This window comes from Ochotona curzoniae, unplaced genomic scaffold, assembly GCF_017591425.1.
Source record: "Ochotona curzoniae isolate NIBS_2020 unplaced genomic scaffold, NIBS_Ocur_1.0 scaffold_4506, whole genome shotgun sequence".
NCBI lineage: Eukaryota > Metazoa > Chordata > Mammalia > Lagomorpha > Ochotonidae > Ochotona > Ochotona curzoniae.
The window spans coordinates 16,576,719-16,600,450 of NW_024467119.1; the positions used below are offsets into that span (position 1 = coordinate 16,576,719).

At 41.5% G+C, this 23,732-nt stretch overlaps 1 protein-coding gene across 2 annotated transcripts in view; it reads left to right on the forward strand.

Annotated features, from left to right (window-relative positions):
* DCK (deoxycytidine kinase) overlaps positions 1–22,640 on the forward strand; it is a 60,437-nt gene extending 37,797 nt beyond the window's left edge. Inside the window, exons 8-10 of one of the 2 annotated variants that reach the window (XR_005882342.1) lie at positions 13,123–13,303; positions 14,215–14,271; positions 20,537–22,640. The gene's annotated coding sequence lies outside the window, so the exon portion shown is untranslated. The remainder of the gene's footprint in view (positions 1–13,122; positions 13,304–14,214; positions 14,272–20,536) is intronic. The other variant, XR_005882343.1, reaches the window with a different exon arrangement.
* Positions 22,641–23,732: the final 1,092 nt, after the last annotated feature.

A 23,732-nucleotide genomic window follows, 5' to 3' on the forward strand; every position in this document is an offset into this window, starting at 1 on the left:
TTTCCTAATTTGGTTTTCATCCGTTATCTAGAGAAGTATTAACTTAGCATAAGATGTGAGTAGTATGCATACACATAAGCATGCAAATGCGGAAATACAGATGTATGTTTAAATCACTTTTTTAAAATAAATTTCTGAGAAAATAGGAGCAAATGAGTGCTAAGGGAAGAAGAACGCACACACAATGCTGACATGACAGGCTTTCAGATTATTGTACTAGAACAGATGAAAGCTAATGATGAAGAAGTCTAATTCTCAATTAAGACAGATGATATATTCTTAGATTTGTGAATCAGTCTATTTGTACTTTCTGGTTCTGAAACATTTCTGCTATTGGGTGTAGTAGTTTACCTAAATTTTCATTAAAACTCATGTCGCATGTAATATCATATGGATTATTACTTTGGTAGCTTTCTACATGAAATTTTCCTTAAATGTTGTTAAATGCTATTGTTCTGTAACTGGAGAATTTCACTGAATGATTTAATAAGTGCTAAATAGATGCTCAGCACATATTTTCTATTATTATCACTGCATCTGGTAATTTTTAATGTGTACAGATTTGAATGAAATATTAAGAAATGACTTAGAGCCAGCTGTACTTCAGACTGGCAGTTTTAGATAGCTGCAGGTCTTAAAAAATTCACTTTTTCATAGCTGTTCCAAAGTTTATTTTCTTCCCTCACCAAAAGAGTGTGAGAAAAACTTAGATTGTAAACTTAGTGTTATGTGTGATAGGACATAAAACAATTCTTTGTACTTGGAAAAGATACAAATATATTGCTCTATTTAAATTTATGATTATGAAATCAGTGATATATAAAGAGTATCCACTTATGATGACTTGAAGATAATTTGTTTTTTACAGGTTTAATTTGCTATAAAGAGTTCAGAGAGCATTTGTAAAGTACTTTATTGTTTCCATAGGACTTTTTTACAACTTTATCACTTAATCCTCACAATAACCTTGGGACAAATGATAGCCTTCCTTTTTTATATGTGATAAATGTAGAGTTTCAAAGAGACTGGATTGCTGGAAAGAACACTAGGAATGCTATGCATCTGGGAATGGTGCTGTGAGCGGGCCTAGGAGGCCTTTCAAAGGCTTGTTTCTCTGATTTCTAGAAATGCTGTGTGGCATATAGCAAGCTCATATAAAGACGTAGATTTACTATTGTCTTGACTATATTTTCTTCAATTTTATTTTTAACAAAATCGATTGCCATGTAATACGTATACATTGTTATGGGGTACTGTGGCATATGTCAACCTGTGCCCGCAGGATTAACTGATCAAGTTAGGTAATTGCATTTCCATTTCTTCTCTTTATGACTGGAACCTACCGCTTCTCTCTTCCAGTTCCGTGTGCAGTATTCAACACATTATTGTGAACCATGGTCTGCCCACTGTTGGGCACCAGAGTCTGTTTCTTTCTTGGTGCGTCTTATCCAGTCTCCCTCCCCTAACCCTTCCCAACCTGTGGTAATCACTATTCTAAGTTGGGAGTATTTGCTTTTTTAACTTTCATGTAAAAGAGAGGCCATCCAATATTTTTCTTTCTGTTTTTGGCATTATGTCCTGATCTTGAGCCAATAATTTAGCTTCCCTGAACCTCAACTCCTTATTTGTAAAACAAGGACAGATTTTCAATAACTTTCAGCATTATTGAAAGATGAAATAAGGTAGTAAAGGAAGAGCGATTGTTAATATATATAATTTCAAACAATCATCTATCCAATAGCCCACAGTTGCTTCCTAGCCCATTAGAGCCACGATTTTGAAGAAGATTATAATGCTAGCAAGCATTAACTATTGTGGGTGAATTATAAAACGAATAGAGAGTTTGTTGAAGGAGTTGCAAGTAGACAAGGAAATTGTATAAAATGGAACCCTCCAAGCTGTGTTGAAATGGAAAGTAAAAATTACAATTGGAAGTAGTACAAGTGGCAGGCAGAGAAGAGCAGGATATGAACATGTGCCAAGACCTAGCTTGTAGAAGGAAGGAGTGTCAGCACTGCTTGGCTCAATGCTGGCACACAGTTTCAGGATCCATCAGGTAGCAAAGAAGCTTCCGGCACACTGTGTTCATGGAAAGTTTCAGCGGTGGCATGAAATGGTTCACGCTGGAGATGGGCCCTATAGTTTGACAGATCTAGGTAAACCATCTTGGCTCTTCCATTTGCTGACTGTCTGGTCCTGGACACGTTACTTACCATCTTTGCGTTTTGTCTGTAACGATGGTATAATTTTACCTTGCCAGTGTTTTGAAGTTCTAATAATATAAATTTATTTGTAAAGTGTTAATTTGTTTTTCTCTTTATTGCCTCTTCCCATGCCAACAAAAATATAAGATCTCTATAAGCAAGGCCTTTGTTTTGTATCTGTAGCTGGTGTAAATTATAGGATGACAGACCCATTTTTGACTATTTGTTGAATGGACAAATGTCATCCATTGAAGTATATGTCTATAACAAATCTATATGCCTCACTGAATGTTAGAAAAATAGACATTGTGAACTTGTGATTGAATGCATGCTATTTTTACCATGATTCACCCCTATTCAAATTTCTTTTACACTTGTTCAACCATTCATGGAACATTGAACCATATTCTGCCTTACACTATTTGACTGAACCCTTAAGATCACAGTGGATAGAGAGTGGTGCCATCCTCAGCAGTGTAACAGATTGGAATGCAAAAATATATTATGAGTTGTTGGATCACATAACCAGAAATTTATACTTGATAGGATTTGGCTGAAAAATACATTTTATTCACTTGATATTTGTCAGAAGAAAGTTTGAAAGATACAGCGTTAATCGTCAAGAAGATAACAGATCTGTGTGAAAGCATTTATGTTCTGATTGCAGAACAAAGGTTATACAGTGGGGACTATTTTGAAGTCATCTGTGTCGTCTTCCTGTTTTCAGCTCAGTGTGAATTTTCTCCAAGAAGCCTCCATGGCATCAAGATAGTGTTGGTGAAGGGTCTCTCCATGTTCGTTCCCTATTACAATATGTAGAAGATTATGTTGGAATTGCCTGTTTATTTGTCCTTGTTCCCTACTAGATGACAGCACCATGAGTATAGGAGTTCTTTATGTCTTATCCAACTTTTGTATTTGAATACAGCACCTACTATTCTGAATATTTGTTGAATATACAATAAGAAATGACTAAAAGGAGAAATTATTCGTAGCTGTTATTGACTAGATGTTTGTTAAGTAACTGGGCCTTTATGAATGTTAATATTTAATCCTTGCAATAATCTAAATGGAACAGTTGGGGTTCAAAGGACTTAACTCGGCCCAAGTGACCTGCCCAGGATTTGAACCAGGATCTCTCTGGATCCAGAGCCTGGATCTTTGTACTTGATACCGTCTTCCCCAGATTTTACATTTATGTATGTTGTTACAGACTACAGAATTTCTTCATTCCTTGTAATAACCTTGGAAACTGGCCACTTATCCTCTGTTTATTTTTTAAAAGATGTATTTATTTTTATCTGAAAGGCAAATTAACAGAGAGAAGGAGAGACAGAGAGATCTTTTCATCCCATTCAAACGTCTGCAATGGTCAGGGATGAGCTGATCAGAAGCTGGGAGCCAGGAATCTCCCGGATCTCCCACTTAGGTGTAGGGGTCCAAGGACTTGAGCCATTCTCTGCTGCTTTCCCAGTCCATACACAGGGAGCTGGATTGGAAGTGGAACAGCTAGACCTAGAACTAGTACTCATATGGGATGCTGGTGCTACCGGTGGAATGTTAGTCTTTTGAGCCACCATGCCAGCCCCCTAACCTCCATTTGTATATGTAGTAGGTGGCAAAGCCAGGACTTTCAGATGACACAGTCTGTATTCAGGTGCATTTTCTTCCTATGTTAATAAGCTCTCATTCTGGAGCATTCAAAGATGTTAAGAGCTTTACAAAAATGGTGAGGTGAGAGAAAAAAAGTAGCAAGGAATGTTTAATTCATTAATATTAGAAACAATTCCAGATGGAAGTATTTTGGCAAGATCACAATAAAATCTGCATTTTCTTTGTCTCATCTTCCAAGACACAAAGTTGGGAATAATGGCTTTTAATACTATCAATTCTTTATTCTCTTTGACATCTGATTACTACTTTGTCTCACGTTGCTATGAATTCAGAATTCATAAAACCCTTACAGAAGAGCTATTTCTTTTTAAAAAATATCTTTTTAAAGCTTTGAAAGACTCTAGTTTGTTGAAACCACAAGTAAACAGAACGCTATTATAATAAACAAAATACTTAAATACCAATTGTAAATTTAAAAATGAGTATCTCTAAAACAAATATAATTCCAACTTCTATCTTGGTTATTGCGTGTTCTGCCTGTACTGTTCTGTAACTGTTTGGTGAAGCTGAAGTTCATTGTTTGTTTTCCTTTGATCTCCCCACCAGCTAAACATATCTGTGTTTCTGCTTTCCTTGTGAGCTTGCAATTGTACAGTCTGGCATTGGAATTTTGTTGAATCTTTGAGTTTGTCTGTGGGAGAGAAAGAAAGAAGAATGTAGATCCAAGTAGGTTGTATTGAATAGGAGGAAATTCCAAGCTAGATTCTTAATAATGGAAGTACAGTTTTCAAATTGTAAGGACTATAAATATTAAACATTTTAAAGTATATTTACTTATTCCCAACCACCATCTAGATCAAAGTAGAACATTTTCAGCACCATTCTCGTGTGTTCTTTCCCAGACATGTATGGTTCGAGGGATTAATACAGTTCTAATTTTTATCACTACAGATTAGTTTTGTCTGTATAAGCCATTTTTTTAAGAACAAAAATTATTTATTTATTTGAAAGGCAAAGAAACAATGACAAAGCGCTTTTGTCTTCTGATCACTCCACAAGCACGTGCTGCAGCCAGTGCTGGGTCAAGCCAAAGACAGAAATCTTGAACGCAACCTGTGCTTGCTATGTGGATGGCAAGGCGTCCAAGTCCCTGAGCCATTGCCTGCTGTCTCCCAAGGGGTGTGTCGGCAGAATTCTGCATCAGAAAGTGAGACAGGACCTAAACGCTAACACTCCAATATAAGATGTGGGCATTGTAGGCTGTGTCTTAATCACTTTATATGGCAAATGCCCATCTAGGGACAGCCATTTCAGACAGTTTTCACACAATACATCATAAATGGGATTGATTAGCTTTTAAGTTTGGAATTACAGATAAATTATTTGGCATGGCCTTTACAATAGTGGTGGTGGAACCATCATGTACCCAAGGCAGAAATTCCCAGCTGATCTTGTTCATTCCACATTTTTGAGAGAGCAGGTTGTTTTTGTAAATGTCCATCTCCACATAATACGTACAAACTGCCCACATTAAATCTCACTTGTTCTTCAAAGTTACTTTTAAGGGAGCCCAGTTTTACTGGATGTCTAATGAGTGGGGCTCCACATTTGAGAAGTCCTTATCTCTCCACACACGGCGCTTGTCACCCTTCTCCTTGGAAAAGGCCACCGGTTCTGGGTCCTGTCTGTGTCAGTATGCCATATACACTTGCCTCTTATTTCACTTGGGCTTATTTACTCTTGAAACAACTGCAACAACAAGCCTTAGAAGAGTACCTTTATATATATTCTGTCCACTGGATTTTGGATTCTCTGGGCTAGGGGAAACTTATAGAGAGGAGAGAGGAAGATGGAAATACCCTTATGGATGCATAGTCAATACTCGGAGATGTATAGACTGGCCCGTTATGCGTAAGGTTACTTATTTTCTAGTCCCAAGCCTTATCTTTAGCCTTGAAATTTATTTTCTTTGTTTTCGACATGTTTTTCATGATGAAAGTATATTGAGCTTGCGATTTTTCTTTTCCAAAGTCTTCACTCTTCCTGGAGTACCTTGTAACCTCTACTTTCCCACAGCTAATTCCTACTTCAATCTTTAGCTCTATTTCCGTGGTTGCTTTTTGATTGCATGCTTCCCTGAGATCCCTTGGGGGCTGGTTTCTCTCTTCATTATCACAACAAAATGTTTTTGTGTTTCTATTTGTTATAGCTACTATAAATTAGCTTTAAAATATTTATTTGCACATTTGCCTTTTAAGCTAGGCCCCAAATTGTTGAAAGCTGGCCCTAAACTCAATGCCATTATCTCCAGTGGCCAGCCTAATGCCTGTGGTATAATGCTGTATAGCCAATCTGTCTTGGTTTGTGATTGTGCCAGCTGTGAGTTAACCATGAACCATATTTTCTATTTGCTAGAAAATCAAAGGTGCTTTTGAATAATTAAAGGTAGGTAAAAACCACACAGCAGAAAATACAATTTATCTTGTCTTTGCCTGTTTGTTAAATGTTGCTGTTCCTGGGGGGCTGATGTTTTTACCGGCCTACCTGTGACCATTTCCAGCATTTGAGAAGAAAACCAGCAAATCAGAGAACTCTGTCTTTCAAATAAATAAAAAATAAAATAAAAACATTATCATAGTGAACCTCATTGAAGTCAAAATGCTTCTTGAAAAGGTGTCAGTTGTTTGAGTCTCTTGGGCATTCAAAGATACCTTTTAAGTGACATTGCTTGATCAACTGTAAAATTACATCTCCCTCCTTGTTTCCTTTCTGCTATCATTTTTCTCCATAGAGTTTATCACCACTCTGCAAAAACATGTATTTCACTTTCCTATTTTTTTCAAATATTCATATGTTGTTTGAAAGGCAGATCTAAAGAGAGAAGTAGAGGCAGAGAGAAGGATCTCCCATCCACTGGTTCACTCCCCAAGCGGCCGCAATTGGCCAGAGCTGAACCAATCCGACACCAAAAACTGGGAGCTTCTTCTGGGTCACCCACATGGTACGGGGTCCCAAGGCTTTGGGCCATCCTCGACTGCTTTCCCAGGCCACAGTCAGGGAGCTGGTTGGGCAGTGGAGCAACTTGGACATGAACTAGTGCCCATATGGGATGCTGGCACTTGACGGTGGAGGATTAGTTTGCAAAGCCATGGTGCCAGCCTCACTTGCCTATTTTTATATTGTATATTTCTCTCCACTAGAATGTAAATTCTAATTAATAGCAAGGATTTTGTTTGTTTGTTTGTTTACCATTCAGGTAGAGAAGGTATTGCTGTATCCCTAGCCCCCCAGAACATTGCCTGCCATATAATCAGTGCTGCAAACAAAAGCAGGGTAGATGGAATTTTCTGAGAAAATCCAAGAAAGTTGATGTTAGAGGGATTTTCTTGCCTCCATCTAAATGTCAGTATAGAAGAGGAGCTAATTGCATGGAGAACTTGATTTTAGAATTGTTTGGTGATATATTTTGCAACTTGCTGACTTTTCCGTTTCTCCCTAGCGACGAGCAGTAACGGATCTAGGTGGCTGAGCATCCACCTAGGGATTGGGAGCAGTAAAGAGGATAGGCTGAAGCTTAAGGTTGCACCAGCATCCGTTGTGAAGAACAGCATGTTTTGTTTTGTAGAAATGACAGCAAAAAGTATTCCACTGGAAAGAAAATTCACTTGTGTTTCATAGAAGTCCCTTCACGCTGTTCAAAAAACAGATGTGCCTTTCTCTGTACTGATCTCACCGTTGAGATTATATAGAGCAAAGATATTTCCAAAAATCAGTAGGAAGCCATTTCTAAAGGACTGAAGCCTAGGATATATCAACGATTAATAAGAAAAATATGGAAGGAAAGGAGGAATGAAAGAGAATAAGGAGGTAGGGGAAGGAAGCAAAAAAAAAGTAGAGGAAGAGACAAGTTATGATTTTAAACAGTAATTGGTGGAATTGCATGGGAAACAGTTGCTCAGCTGAGACTGCTAAAAATACTGCAATTAGAAAGAGATAACTTTGTGAATCGATTTACCATTTGGTGGTTTGTTCTGAGTTCTTGTTCTAGTAGAGCAGCAGCACCTTTCCTAACATTTGCTTACTGTAGGGCAGGGATGAACCTGGACCTGGAGGAAATGTAACATGGCTTAATTCAGAAGCAAAAATTGGGACTTCCATTCAGAGGTGCTCTTCTGATTGTTCCATTATTAACACCATGATTAGCACTATGAATTTAGATCAGCATTCCTATTTTACATGATAGGAAAATTGGAGGTTGCTGCATTTAGACAAAAGGTAATCACGAATCTAGGTTTGCTATTGTTTTGGATAAAAATAACAAGAAGCACACATTATGATCTGAAAGTGGATTTCAACGCAATCCGTTATTCATCAGGCCTGTGTCCTCCTCGGTATTGTGATTTCTGTTAATGTATTCCTTTCCTTTCTACTCCATCCCAGATAGGACATATAAAATATAATTCATTCTTTTGCCTCTAATTTCAATCTGAGAAAAGACGAAGGATTTTACCATGCTTTGGAAGGCATTTCATACTCACATTCACTTTGCTCCCTGCTCACCTCCCTGCTGCCTCACGCATCGGTCAAGTCCACTCTTATCCCGGGGATTTTGCCCTTGCTGTCCACTCTACTTGGGACGCTTTTCCCCCAGATATCTTCCCAGGTCACTCCAGATCTTTATTCGAATATTTTATTGGAGAGGTCTTATCTGGCTGTCTGGAAATAGTAATCCCAGAGTGTAGATGGGAGCGGAAGGGGGACAGGTGTGAGGCATCAGTAGTAAACAAAGTAGCCAAGTTGAATGGGACAGGACATTCATCAGAAAGGATGGGCACCCCTTCAGAACCAGTGAGAGGCCCCTTCAGACTGGAGTAAGCAAGGTTGCATAGTATAATGGAGAGAATATGCCTGATTGAGCAGGTGAGCATTGTGGGATTCAGACCTCACTGTGCTGTGGTTGACATGGGTCACTTTCCATGGGCTGGTCACCTGTCACTATGTGCAGACAGATTGTGTATATAGGAGCCAAGGTCATTGGAATCAGTAAGAAGATGTGAATCAGAAGAGCTGTGGGGCTCTGTGCCCTGAGCAGAAATGCTGATGAGTGGTTCTCATGCTGTGTGCAGCCAGCAGCACCTCTCTCTGGAGGGATTAGTGTATTGATTGGCCCCTCAGAGGGCAGTGACCTTGCTGGTGGAAGAAGTCTGGCTAATCCCTTAGTTTCTCTGACAGCAGGTCCGGAAGGATCCTGTTGCCAGGACTCGAGGGTAGTTGTTACCTTGACAGCAGGAGCACTGCGTGCGTCTTTCCTGGTCCCCATGTGATCCTTCTCTGTGACGCTGGTGTGTTTTCACCTGTGCAGACTCGGGAAGCTAGATGGCCCACGTGTGTCCCAGATGTCTTCCTTGGGCAGCCGGCTGGGCCCAGTGGGCTCAGCGAGAACTCTGACTTTGCAGCTTTCTTAGACAGCAACAGATGGGCGTGTGTCAACCAGGCAGGCCTTCTCTGGGGAGACAGCGTGATTTCTGATATGGGCAAAGTGCCGGGTAAGTAGGGGGACCTGCACTTACAGCCTGATGGGCTCATTGGCTGCTCAACACAGGGCACACGTTCGAGGATAATTTGTTTCTTTCTGAAAGTCCATACTTGTTGCTGGGCAGTTCTCAGTGTCATAACCGGAAGTATTCTCCCCTGCCTTTCTCATTCTGATGATTTTTTCTTTCTTCGTATACTCAGATAGGTTGACATTTGGAGATTGCTTGTGCTAAAGGGTTTATGAGGCGACAGGAGTGAGTGCGGGGCTGACTCTGGGGTGACTCTGACTGCTCAGTTCCTCCGTTTTTGCACCTGGGTTCTATTCTCAGAGGAGTCTCCTTTGTGGAAACCATCACCTCTGCTCTTACACTTTCTTCTTCTTCAAAAATTGCATTTTTTACTTTCCATGACGCAGTTTTGCATGTAAAGGGATTCTCCCCTTGCCTCCCCCTTTCCTCCTCCTCATTTCCCCCTGCCTCTATTTCTGCTCCCCCACCACTATTTTCCCCCATGTTAGAGTAGTATACTCCTTTAGTAAGAGTTAACATTCTGCTATTTAAGTAGATCATGGGATTGTGGGTATAGACAAATGCAGGAAGTCTAGTATCCTATTGTCAAGGTATAGTAACCTGTTCACTGGGAGTCCTCCTGTTATTCGGGAGTAGAGATGCTTACTGCAACTATCTTCACTTCTTAGTCTTGTATTTTGTCTTGCAGATGAGCATTCTAGCTGTTCCACAGAGTTTTGTGTAGACTAGTCTCCAGGTCTAACGTGCTTCCCAGTACTTATAAACGCAGATACTGCCATCATAAGAAAGTGATGCATGGATGTGTGGATCTGGTCGCTTGCAGTGTCTTTATTTCCTGCCCCTCATTGCTTCCTTAATGCCTGGTCCTTTTAGATTCCATATCTTAGAAGGCTACAAAAACATTGGGAAGAATGAGATAATTCAAGCTGTGGGTTATGGCTCATTGCTCGGACTTCCCCAACTGGGTTGCTGTAGCTGCCCAAACCAGAAGTCTGTGGCCACTGCAGTCTAGCTGCAGGTGCCAGGAACAGGTATGGTATGGCCAAGCTGGACCCTGGTGGGACTGCATGGATGCTGCCCTCTCTGCTTTCCTTATTGCTGTAGTGCAGCTCTTGTTTCAAGCTCCTGAGCCAAGGATGCGTTTACAAAGTCTGAAGAGTAGTATTTCCTTGTCCCATGTTTTGGTGAAATCAATGGATCCTGGAGTAAGGCTGGTTCACTGTAAAATGCAATGAGTACATCCCAAAGCGCTTTGTGCTGAGTTGAACTGCATTGCGCCTGCTGCAGACGGAGGTGCCACCTGGAATGAAGCTGCCTTGGAGCTCGTTACAGCTGTCGCCAGCACTGTCTCCTATCAGATCCCAGCTAATGTCTTAGCTGAGTTTATTTTTTTTTGAGGATAAAAAATAGACTGTTCCTTTCTTTGGCTTTGGGAGTGGTGGGAAGATTATGCCTCACATTTTCTAGATCAGAGTCAGCTATTAATTCATATATGGGGGACTCACATGTGCTGCAGGATTACCTGGTCCCCCAGGCTTCTTTTGTCAGTTGCTAACTTCACTGCCTTCCACCCCTTAGATTCTTTTGCTGAATATATTTGCTGAAAGAGTACCAGGTGTCTTACTCCCTTTGATGCATATTCTGCTGTTCCTCTTTATGTCTTATTTGTGATTCCTGCAATGAGTCAGGCATATCTCTTTGTAGGGAAAGACTAATTGGGATCAAGATACAACTATTTTCCTATGAAGATGAGGATTCCCAAGTTATTTATTCTACTAGATGTTGTGTCTACAGCAGGAATGCTGTGTGACAAGTCTTTTGCTTTTCCCTGACTTGAATATAGCTGAATTTCAACCCCAGCTAGCCATGGCACTCTGCATGTGCAAGCAGGCACAGTTCAAGCTTGGATTCTTTAAATAGCTCACTCACTGCCCATAGAATTGTCTATCTTCTCCCCATATACCCTGCTATCATCTTGACGTCTGCCTCTGAGCCTGCTCGTTCAGAGCTGCCACCACACCACCCTGTAGCCTTAGCTGTTTGTCAGTGGTCAACATAGGGAGCTCTTCCATCTGGCTTCCCCCCATGGCTTGCTTTCCTTTTTCCTCATGGAGTGTACCTGCATGATCGATTTCTGTATTTATCGCCGCTCTATTGATCTTGAAGGAATATTTAGAAAGTTCAGATGAAATTCAAGCATTCAAAAAAAAAATCCAAGAAAACAAAGATCAATATAATGACTGTCATATAAGCACCACCTACCTTTAATAAATCCTACTGTTTTTCTATCTTTTCTTTTTTGGAGTTTAAAAAAAGAACATGGGCCCAGCATGATAGCATAGAAGTTAAAGTCCTTACCTTGAACACTCCGGGATTCCATATGGTCGCCGGTGCTAATCCCAGCAGCCCTGCTTCCTATCCAGCTCCCTGCCTGTGGCCTGGGAAAGCAGTCAAGAATGGCCCAAAGCCTTGGGACCCTGCACCCGTGTGGGAGGCTTGGAAGAGGTTCATGGCTCCTGACTTTGGATAAGTTCAGCTCCAGCCATTGTGGCCACTTGGGGAGTGAACCATTAGATGGAAGACCTTCTTCTCTGTCTCTCCTCCTCTCTGTATATCTGCCTTTCCAATAAATAAATAATTTTTTTAAAGATTTATTTTTATTGAAAGGCAGATATACAGAGAGGAGAGACAGAGAGGAATATCTTCCATCCGATGATTCACTCCCCAAGTGAGCACAACGGCCGATGCTATGCCGATCCAAAGCCAGGAGCCTCTTCCGGGTCTCCCACGCGGGTGCAGGTTCCCAAAGGTTTGGGCCGTCCTCGACTGCTTTCCCGGGCCACAGGCAGGGAGCTGGAAGGGAAGCGGGGCTGCCGGGATTAGAACCGGCGCCCATATGGGATCCCGGGCGTGCAAGGGGAGGACTTTAACCACTTGTGCCACTGTGCCGGGCCCTAAATAAATGTTTTAAAAAAATTTACACATTACACGTAATAGTCAAAATTTTTCATTACCTTCTCCCATCCCATAACTCCCTCTGTTCTCCAAGTCTAGTCATTCATTTCTGAAGCACATTTTTTTCCTTTTTACTCAGTATTTTAATTCTGAGTATATATGTGTGTATTATATCATTATATAAAATTATAGGTTTTAAAATTAAATGTATTTAGTGAAGTACATAACTGCTGTGATTTGATGGGATTTGTCCTCCGTTTGGGGGAATTAAGCAAGAATGAGTTCCTGTGAAAAGGTGTGTTGGCCTCTCCTTGGTCTCTTGCTTCCTTGCTCACACATCTGCTCTCTCACTATGTGATGGAGACAGGCAATGCCTCAGCAAAGGCCAGCAGCATGCAAACTCAACCTCCCAGCTACCAGAATCATAAGCTATGTATGTCTGTACTCTGTACACTATCACCAAGCATTAGGTTTTTATGTGCTGTCCAGCATCAGATATTTTTCTTAGTGACACAAAACAGAGTAAGCCAATGACATGTTCCAACTGGATTGCTTCTTTCAACCTTAAACCTTTTCAAATGTTGCTATATGCACATGCAAGCTAAAATTGATTCATTTTAACTACTGTTGAGATTACATGTGAAATTATACCACAACACATACATGTATTTCTCAGTGGATAACTAATGTAAGTCCTCTTCTTTCCTGCCCTCCCGACTCTTACATTATCGTCTCTGGAGATACTCAGTGTTTCTCCCTGATTATGTTTGTTGGTTCATTTCTAGAAGTGTTTGGCTGCAGTGTTGAAGGAAGTGAATTGACATTTCAACTAAAGCACATGACAGTGTAAGGATAAGAATGGAGTACCGAACTGTGGGCTCTGAAATAACCACTGAAGATTCCTTATGATTTAAATAGGATGATTAAATTGTTGTGACTGAGGCAGCAAACGCCTAGGGTCTCAGGGTAAGACAACCTGAGTTTAACTTCTGGCTCTACTCCTTTCTAGCCTGTACATTTCTCAAATTCCTCGTGAATGGCTCATAGAATTGTTTTATTTGAGATCATTCACATAAGGCCTATAGTACAGTGCCTGGCGCATTTTAATCATTCTGTCAATCTTTTTAAAAATGAGTGTTGGTTGTTAGCTCAGTTGAATGCAGTTGTCTCTGTTTTGCTGGGAGGGCCTGTGGGGATCTTTTTCAGCATTTGGCTAGAGCGCTGTGTGTGTGCTTATGTGTATTGAAAGAGGGATAGGAAAGGACTTACTAAAAAGCTCTTTTTTTAAAAAAAAATATTTATTTGGAAGGCAGAGCATCAAAGATGATGGCAGAGATGGAGAGAGAAAGAGAGGGAGAGAAAGAAAGAGGAAGTTGCGGGAGAGAAAGAGAGCTCTCCCATGTGCTGGCTCACTGTCCAGCCGGGGCAGCCAGGACTAGGCCAGGCTGAAGGCGCAAGCCAGGAACTCCATCTGAGTCTCCCATCTGGACGGCAGGGCCCCAAATGATTGTGCCTTTTTCTCAGGTTCCTTAGCAGGGAGTTGAATTGGAAGTTGAATTGGAAGCAGCCAGATTCCAAACCAGCTCTTGCATGGGCTGCCAGCATCGCAAGGGCTGGCACACAGCTCTTTAATCACCTGCCTGTCTGGAAGAAATACCCCTTTTCCTCCTTCAAAGGAGACCTAGACTTTTTTTTTTTTTTTTTTTTTTTTTTTTTTTTTTTTTAGTATTGAGACCTCTACATTCATTCAAGGGAATTGTTCAATTTCATAGCATCCTCTTAAGACCAATATCAATAATGGGATAAAAAGATTGCCCTGAAATATATTCTAGAAGAATGATTTGAGGTTCATCAAATAACTTTTTTTCTTTCTACAGGTATCCACACTTGTTTTAGGACCTCTGGCGAACAACCTGAGCAATGCTTGACCTATTGTAAGTTGGAATGTCATATGGGGAAAAAGTTTTATATTTTACCTCTTTTTTTTTTAATATTTAAATTGTTATAGGTTAGGAATAGAAACGGCTTTTTGTTTTTGTAAGCTAATGTTCTGACCTTGCTCTGAGTTGATGAACTGCCTTGGTCTAGCTTTATTAATTTAAGTTCCCAGAGTTCCTCCTGTGGTTCCAGTGATTCTCAATAAATCACTGCTGTTGTCAATGATGGATATAGGTAGTAAAAGTGTATGGAGGGGCCTTTTGCAACATGACAGAAAAATTGTTTTCCTTTTCAAGCTGTTATGGAGACCTATTTGTTGGCCTTAGGCCATTTATGCAACTTGGTCCAAATACAATAGCTTTAAAATCTCCAAATAGAAACAAACTGGTGAGAATTAATGAGATACCATTTGGGATTGTTGGCAACTGTAAATGTTCAAAAAACGAAAAGCACAGAAGCAGGAGAACAAAAGCCTCATCCTGGCCCGGCTAGCTGACAGAAGCGGCAGGTGGCATTGGCACGGAGTCATCTGCAGGCTGTTAACAGTCTCAGGAGCTGAGGGCTCCGTCCTCTGTGGGGAGAAGATCTGAAATGTGGCCCTCGGTATACCTTTCGGTACTCAGGTTTCCCCCATGAATTTCTGATTGGAAGAAAATGTAGCATCCCAAGGAAAGCCAGGAGTGGGATGCAGAGTGAGTGAGAGGTCCTTCTGTAAGGCTTTCACCCGTTGCCGGTCAGGAGCAGCTGGAGAAGTGAGTGGTCCACTATCAGGGCTCTCATCCTGCCTGCATCTGAGCATCCGTGGCTTACATATTGATGTTCAATGGAAAAGACTGCAGGGCACTGAATTGCAGAGATATTTACAAGTACTGTGAGAGCCTGTGCGGTGTGCAGTGGCGTGTCTAGATCCTTCTCTGAACATTAAGCAGTACACATCTATTTTTGGCATCACATTATAAACAGGACTGAGGCTTATTGTGATAAAGGAAAAAATGTTTTCAAGGGGACTTATATTCTGCTCCATCAGTATAATATTTGAAGCTGTAGTATTTTCATGGCTGATTTAATTTGTCAGTGAGTGGTTCTTTTCTGCCGTGAGATTCAGTCCTCAGAGTACATGTTAGGATATGAGGGTATGTGGTCAGATAAAGTGCTAGGATTTTCTTTGATTCAATGTGCTAATAGGGCATATGGATCGCAGATGGCATAGCTAATAGAGTTATCTATTTCCTGTGTCTTTTAAAAAACATTTCACATTGTTTTGGACATTACAAGAAGCTGGATGTGCTCTGCTAAAATATATGTCCAGTTTATGTGCAAGTGAATCTTTGTTCTCCTAGAACAAGCAAGATCTTCTCCCATGGGCTTCAGGCACACCTTTCGGGCCACACTCAGCATTTCCCAGCTTGCTTCTGCTGATTCTTGTTTTCCATATTTTCCATCAGTTTTTAATGGACAGACTACATACACACTGGGTGATTAGGTTTTCATTTTTTTTAAAATACGGAATTGGATTTCTTTCCAGATTGTTGACTAATGAAGCCCAATGTGTTAGTTTTACAAAGCATGTGATAGGAGCATCCTGTATGATCAGAAAAACACTGGGAGCTCGTCTATGTTGGGAAGTGGTCCCACAGCCTGCGGGGTGATCTGGCACACTCAGATCTGTCCCTCTTGCTGTGTGAAGCCGTTTCGCACTCTTCCTGGTGAGACACAGTAGCCGGCAAGCAAGAAAACTCCACCTCCTGGAAAAGACCAACGGGCAGAGCGTTTAATCACAGTGGAGCAGACACGAGTTTCGGGGGGATGTGAGAAGCCAGATGGCTCTGCAGGGTCTGCCAGGAGGTTCGTAGGGCCTGGCGTGGCCTAGGCAACAAATGCACTGTGCTCTCCCTGTCAGATGAGCAGTACTTGGGAGGCGACTTCTGCCTGTTTCGTTTAAAGAGATGGGGCCAGGGTTAAGGAAGAAATAGAACTTTGTAATGCATGTGGAGCCTGCTTTCATGGACCTTCTGGGCTGGTGGGAAAGCCAAAAGTTGAACAAGTGGTATAGTGAGAGATAGGAAAGAGACTAAAGAGGTGGGCCTTGGGCCAGTTGTGAAAACACTTGACTTAGAGTCTCTGGGTTGGTACCTCCCTGTGACTCCTGACTGCAGCCTCCTGTAATACAGACCCTGTAATGGTCCGGGACTTGGGATAATGCTTTAGTACTTGGGTTTCTGCCATTTACATGGGAGAAGCCACCATGGGTTGATTCCTAAATTCAACCATCTGGCTGTTACAGTTATTTGGGGAGTGAGCCAGCAGACAGGAGTGCACACTCTGAAATGAATGAGAGTGAAGGTAAGGTCTAAAGATCTGTAGTGGCGACATTCATGTCATCTGGAGATCGGAGGACAGCTCCGTGGAAGGTAGATGCAGGCTGCAGGAACAGCACACTCCGCTAGAAAAGGGAGGAGAAATCCGTTGGAGAGGGGGCAAAGAGTGAGGTTTTGAAAGCGGGAAAGATTTTGACATATCTGAGTAACTGAAGTGCAAAGTAGACAGTGGGCAGGACGTGGGGCCTGCAGGATCCCTGTGTCCTTTGCTCCCGTACCTTTGGGTACGCCGTAGGCGGCCAGGTGGTTTGTGTGAGTGCAGGATCTGATCTTTGGCAGCAGAGAATACTTCAGCAGAAGCAGGAGGCATGTCTCCAGAAACGTCTCACAGGAACGGAAATTGACCCACGCTTTGAAGTGGGGGATTGAGATTAGAATAGGGTTATCTTTCCAATGTGACGGCTGGTGGCTGGAGGAAGTGAAGATGCGGCAGTGTGGGAATCAGTGGATTACAAAAGTAGATGAGATAACCCAGATGGCACGTGCGGAAAAGGAAGGCCAGACCTGACACAGAGCCGTGAAAACACTGACCTGGAGTTGGCAGTCAGGGAAGCCGCAGTACAGACCCGGAAGCCGCGGTACAGACCCGGAAGCCGCGGTACAGACCCGGAAGCCGCGGTACAGACCGGGAAGCCGCGGTACAGACCCGGAAGCCGCGGTACAGGCCGGGAAGCCGCGGTACAGGCCGGGAAGCCGCGGTACAGGCCGGGAAGCCGCGGTACAGACCGGGAAGCCGCGGTACAGACCGGGAAGCCGCGGTACAGGCCGGGAAGCCGCGGTACAGACCCGGAAGCCGCGGTACAGACCCGGAAGCCGCGGTACAGGCCGGGAAGCCGCGGTACAGACCCAGAAGCCGCGGTACAGGCCGGGAAGCTTTCCGGAGGAAAGCCCGGCGGGAGAGGACGCAATGTGGCAGCCGTGGTGTCACAGCAGCTGAAGCAAGAGTCCTTTGGGAATGGGGTTTGCCATGGGCAGGAAGTGTAAGGAGGTATCAGAAATGTAGTTAAAATGAATAGTAGCTTCATGCAATATTAAAAAAAACAGTTCATACAAAAAATGTGTAAATAAAGATGGGATAGGAATTACTGAAAGTTCTCTTTTTTTCCTCAAGCTCCTATAGAGTTGAGGGACACTGTTACATTGTTGCATTTGAAAGTCATAGTGTCTTTTAAAGATTATTTTGCTCCTGTAGAAAGACATAGGAATCCACAGCGTTAAACGTGGCTTAGAAGTCAGTCAAGTTAAGGGCTGCAATGAGTCCTTGGGACCTAGGAACAATCCATTGTTACCATTGTCACTGAAATTAATTTTTATTGGAGAGGCAGATTTCCAGATAGGAGAAAGAAATACAGAAAGAGAGAGATAGAGATAGAGAGACAGAGAAAGAAAGAGAGAGAGAGAGAGAGATCCTCTATCCCCTGGTTCATTCCCCAAATGACTGCAACTGCCAGAGCTCTGCTGATCCAAAGCAAGCAGCCAGGGACCTCCTCTGGGCCTCCCACTTGGGTGCAAGGGCCCAAGGACCTGAGCTATTCTCCACTGCTTTCCCAGGCCATAGGCAGGGGAGCCAGAGCAACTGGGACTTGAACAGGGCTCATTTGCAATGCTGACCTTGCAGGCAGAGGATCAGCTCACGAAGGCACCATGTCATTGGATCTTTTCTTTTCTTTTCTCTTTTCTTTTCTTTTCTTTTCTTTTCTTTTCTTTTCTTTTCTTTTCTTTTCTTTTCTTTTCTTTCCTTTCCTTTCCTTTCCTTTCCTTTTCTTTTCTTTCCTTTCCTTTCCTTTCCCTTTCGTTCTTTCTTTCTTCATTTTTTTTTTAGAAAAGATTTAACTTTTATTAGAAAGGCAGATTTACAGCAAAAAGGAGCTACAGAGAGAAAGATCTTCCATACGCTCGTCTACTCCCCAAGTAGCCACAACACCTGGAGCTAAGCTGATCAAAAGCCAGGAGCCTAAGAACTTCTTCCGGGTCTCCCACGTGGGTGCAGGGTCCCAAGGCTTTGGGCCGTCCTCGACTGCTTTCCCAGGCCACAAGCAGGGAGCTGGATGGGAAGTGGGGTTGTTGCCAGGACTAGAACTGGAGCCCATATGGGTTCCCGGTGCTTACAAGGTGAGGACTTTAGCTGCTAGGCTACTATTCTGGACCCTGTTACTCTCTTTTGGTTACTATTTGCATGAAATGTCTTGTTTTTTAATTGTTTAGTTTAAAAAAATTTTTTTAAAGATTTATTTAAGGCCTGGCACAGTAGGCTAATGACTAGAGTCCTTGCCTTGCATGTGCAATGATCCCATGTGGGTGGTGGTTTTTATGAATAAATCTAAAAGATTTATTTATTCTTATTAGAAAGGCAATTTTCATTGCAGTTATTTTATTTTTCAGTGCCAGAGTTCCCATCTGGTTTCTCTTTAGGTTTTCTGTTTCTAGTTTCTTCGCAAATTGTCTTCTTGACACTTTTACAATAGATATTTAAGGTAGTAAATCAGACAAAATACATTTTAATTTACATATTTCACATTTAACCAATTTCATGCAAAATACTTGAAGCAAGTACAGGTTTCAGCTACTTGATTATTTCATTGCCTCTTCTTCCATTTCTTTCCTTCTATAACCTCTCGCAGTTACATTCCAGGGCAGGGCTTATGCTCTGCATACTTTGTCCACTGTTCTCCAGGCAAGATCTGATGCCTCATGGTCAGGTCCCGTGCTCTCATCTTGTGAAACATCCTGTAACTACACAGGTTCTCAGAAACGTTCTCCTTCTTTTAGCCTCTTTCATATCTCACTGCTGATGGACTGTAACATTTCATGTTAGCCCCTGTTTTTTGAATTGTATCACATAGCAATGCCATTTTCCAGTGCACCCGGCTGCTGGCCTGTTGCTGAGATGAAAGGCGTGCTCACCATTTTGACCTGAGGACCAGATTCTTGGGTCTCTTTTGTCTTCCAATAGTTTTCACATACTCTTTAGGATAATGTCTTTGTATTACATCTGGTCAGCACACGTTTCTCAGGATGGTATATGTAAGTAAATTTATTTTCTTGGAATGAACATTTTCCTGTTGCTTTGTGTTCCTTGTGGTTTTTGTTGAAATTTAGATTTTTTACTTTAACAATGTAATATCTCCAGAAATCATATTCTCTTCTTCCTTAGGATTTGTTGAAGTTATTTTTTTCTGTCTTGTCTCTCTCTCTCTCTCTCTTTCTGATGAGAATTAGTCTGAGTTGTAAGAGAAGGTCTTTTCATGTCTTTTCTGAGCCTACACTTACACTGACATGCATGATATAGTGTATCCTTTAAATTCCCCTTTCTCTTCCCTCCAAGTCATGTTCGTCAGGGGGTGGGGTCAGTAGCCACTGCCTGTTGGTTGCACCTCTGCGATCACAGTTCCAATCCCTGGAACCCTGGTTCCATATCTGGGGGAGGGAGATAGGTTCTTGGTGGCCTGTATCCTATCTTCTCAGAATCCCTTGCAAAATCTCAGCTCTTAACCTCATGGTATCTGTCATATTAACTTTTAGGTGAAATGAAATCCATAGTTTTATGAGTTAATCTTGAGAAATTCTCTGAGTGTATCTCTATTTTTGGCTAAGTTATAGCTGAGGTTTACAAATACAGACTGGAAAACCACATAACTCAATGTAGTTTCTCAGCAGACCCTTGGGTGCCACTGGGAAAGGTGAGCTGTGTTTTGCTTGTAGGTAGCCACTAGATTGTCTTCCAACAGCTTGCTTCATGATAGACTCTTCAGTTTGATGTGCATAGTAAAATACCAGTTCTCTTCCCCAATAAAGATACTTATCTATACTGCTCATCAAGTGCTCTGCTGCCCTTTACTTGGTCCATACCTGACCTAACAAGTTCAGGTCTTCTCATTCCTAGATACCATTTTACATCCTGATTGCCGTTGGGGTACTTCTGAAGACTGGCAGTGACTTGTCATGTCCTGGCTACCTGGCTGAACCCTGGGGACATCAGCTTTACCGCTCAATGCACCAAAAGGTTAATTGTGTTTGTAGGGTAAGGTTACTCTCTTGTACATCGCATGGATTCAATCTCTGCCTTTAGAATGACCAGCCACCTTGTGTGATTGGGACTGCCCAGGTTTAATAAATGAAATTTTGTTTTCTGGGGAGAACCTAGACAACTACTCACCTAAATTGATCTAGAATTATTCCTGTTCTCCCATATTAAAGCCACTTAATTTTTCCAGGTGTAAGGGTAGCAGGTGACATAGCTAATTGTGCATGTGCATTTTCATGCTCATGTTTTTGATAAAATTCTTAGCATTCAGGGACTGCTGGCGGTTTTGAGTAGGAACTGAGTTGAGAGATTCTGACTTACAACTATCTCATTTTACCGATGAGTAAGATCTCCATCACATTGTCAAGGCTTAACCATCTTTGTTCTGTTCAGGGCTCGGTGGTACCAGATTTCTGTAGTGTCTTCAAGCATCACCTTCCCCACTAATTGAAAACAAACCATTATGTTGGAACATCAGCTACAGTAACAGGAAAAAGTAGCAGTCAGTTTTCAGTTGTCCGATAATCTCTTCCTAATGCCTGTATTTGCGTCAGAGGCATTTTAACCTCCTGTGTCTAAAGTTCAATGTCTCTTACTCATATTATCTGAGTGTGAAAATAAATACGGTCAGGTTAATTAGTATCAATTTTAATACGTTCCTCAAGTAATTTTGCACAGTGCTTTCTGGGAAAAGAAAGAAATCAAAGTTGCTATCTGAGATGATGTAATCTAGAGTAGAAGTTGTACACAAATGAAATAAAGAAATAGACACGGTAAAGAGAGGCAACAATACCTTTGCAGTGTATGCGTGCATTGTGTACGGTGTATGGAGAAAGTTTTTTTTCCAGAATCATACAATGGAGCTTTGTTGTCTTGCCTCCACAGGAAGTCAGAGACTTGGTTCTCAAACAGAATGACCTCGATTGGGCCTTGTGATTGTGTACATCTGGGGGGGAATGCGGGAATCTATTCTCAATAAGCTTCCAAAGTGATTTGGTTGTATCTGGTCAGTGGACTGGTGACGGGACCACTGAGCTGAATTATTTGAAAAGGTTTCACTATTTTTTTCACTTTGGAAAAAATCTCTATGAGGCACTTCTCAGGCAGCAATCACCATTCTTTCTTCAAAGAGCGGGGGAACATTAAGGCAGCAGAGTCATCTTCTGATGTTAAAATGTGAGAAAGGGAGAATATTTACTTTGTAGTTTCACCTTGAGGAATGAATTAAGGCCCTAAACTAAGAGCTGCTATAAAGTGTGAGCAAGAATTCTTCCAGCAGGCACGTGAGCCTGTGCAAAGCAATTTGTCCATTTTACACCTGACTGTAATGAGGGGACAAGGTAGGGCTGGCTCCTGGAAGCTGCCTGAGTCCAACATTGCCAATCCTAGCTTGACGTCTGTGGATTGTATAATCCTTATCAGATAGAGGAGAAATAGCTGGAGTCTTTGTTCATTATTCACTATGGAAGTACTTCTTATTAAGTGTGTGTTTATGTGGCCATGTACGGATACTCAAAAATCCTCTGGGAAACTAACACAAGGTCCCAAGTTCTCAATTAGCAGAGTAGATTCCCCAGCCCTGTCACTTAATGGTATAGCAGAAGATGTGTTTGGCAATTAGCTGCATGAACTGTAAAACTGGAGTCCTGACCACTCACAGTCATTAAAGATCCCAGGGTACTTTTCGTGTGGCAGGTGGAAACCTGGACAAATTCCAACCCTGATAATTAAATTACATTCTGCCCAGCTTCCTGTATACCTTCAGTTGGACTCTGTTCCTTTTCCATCCTTAATCAGAGTGGACTTGTACATTAGTAGAGAGTCACTGGATTCTTAAAGATGCCTGCAATATGGTACCAATGTCCCCTAATGGAAGGAGGAACAGTTGGTAGATTAGTCCTCAACTGACACAACACAAAGGGAAAGTTGTTAGCTTGGTGTTTCAAGAGACATAGGATCACTCCTGACAAGTTGTGCCCCTTGAACATCTCAGTGCCATTAGCTTTCAGAAGCCATTTTTTTTTGTCTGTTCCTTAAATGGAAGGGATCTTTTTTAAACAAAGTAATTAATAGACATGATTTATTAACAGAAGAAATTTATGAGTTTAAAATATATTACATACTAAGATGACTGGTATGAATCATAAGGTAGTGCAGAGGGAAGGCCAGTGAAACAAGCTGGAGGCTGTTGATGAGTTCAAAGTTGTTGTAGATTTTGTCCTCATGGATCCTCATTATCTACAGGCAATCTGCTTCTGATCTACTACTAAGTTTTTCCAAATGAAGGTAGTTTGGGGACACTGTGCTTTCTCTTAACAGTTCTATTTTGCTATTGCCAGACATTTTTACTAACACACTTTTAAAAAAACATATGGAAATCCAGATAGCTGTCCTGAGACTATAAGGGTCTTTGGAAAGCTTACGGGAAAATGCATAATACGAGAAAACTATGCATGGATTTCAAAAATCTTTTGCACCAAAATGAGTTTGTCCTTTAATTCCATGTTCCATGAACCTTGAAAAGTATACTCAAAGTGTATTGTTCTATAAGGCAAGTTTCCATAAGTAATTATGTAGCAGGTTGTCTCTGGGAATTAAAATTCTTTCATAAATGTTTTACACATTTAAATAAGAGAAGATTTTATTTTTTAGATGTGGTTAACAGCAACCTTTTAAAAACTGTTTAATTTATGCAGACTGTGCTTTTAGGGCAACAAGAACCCTCTCTGTATCTGGTTTCCTGAATAACTTGTACAAATTCAGGAAAACAGCACGTACTTCCCGGTTTATATGGTTTGTCACATGCTTCAGAATAAAGTCTAGTTGGAGAATTTATTGTCCTCCTTAATTATTGTTGTTAAGCTAGTATGTTTTAGATGACGACCCTAGTTAAGTGTTTCCTATTTTTAGTAATAATAAAAAGGACCCTCTCCAACAGCCCCTTCACAGAAGACTTAATGTTGGGAATTTTCTAAGCATTTTCCACAAAAATCTCCTCTAAAGTCAAAATGAATATTACTTTACTACAATTGGATTAATGAGGAAGGAAAAAAAG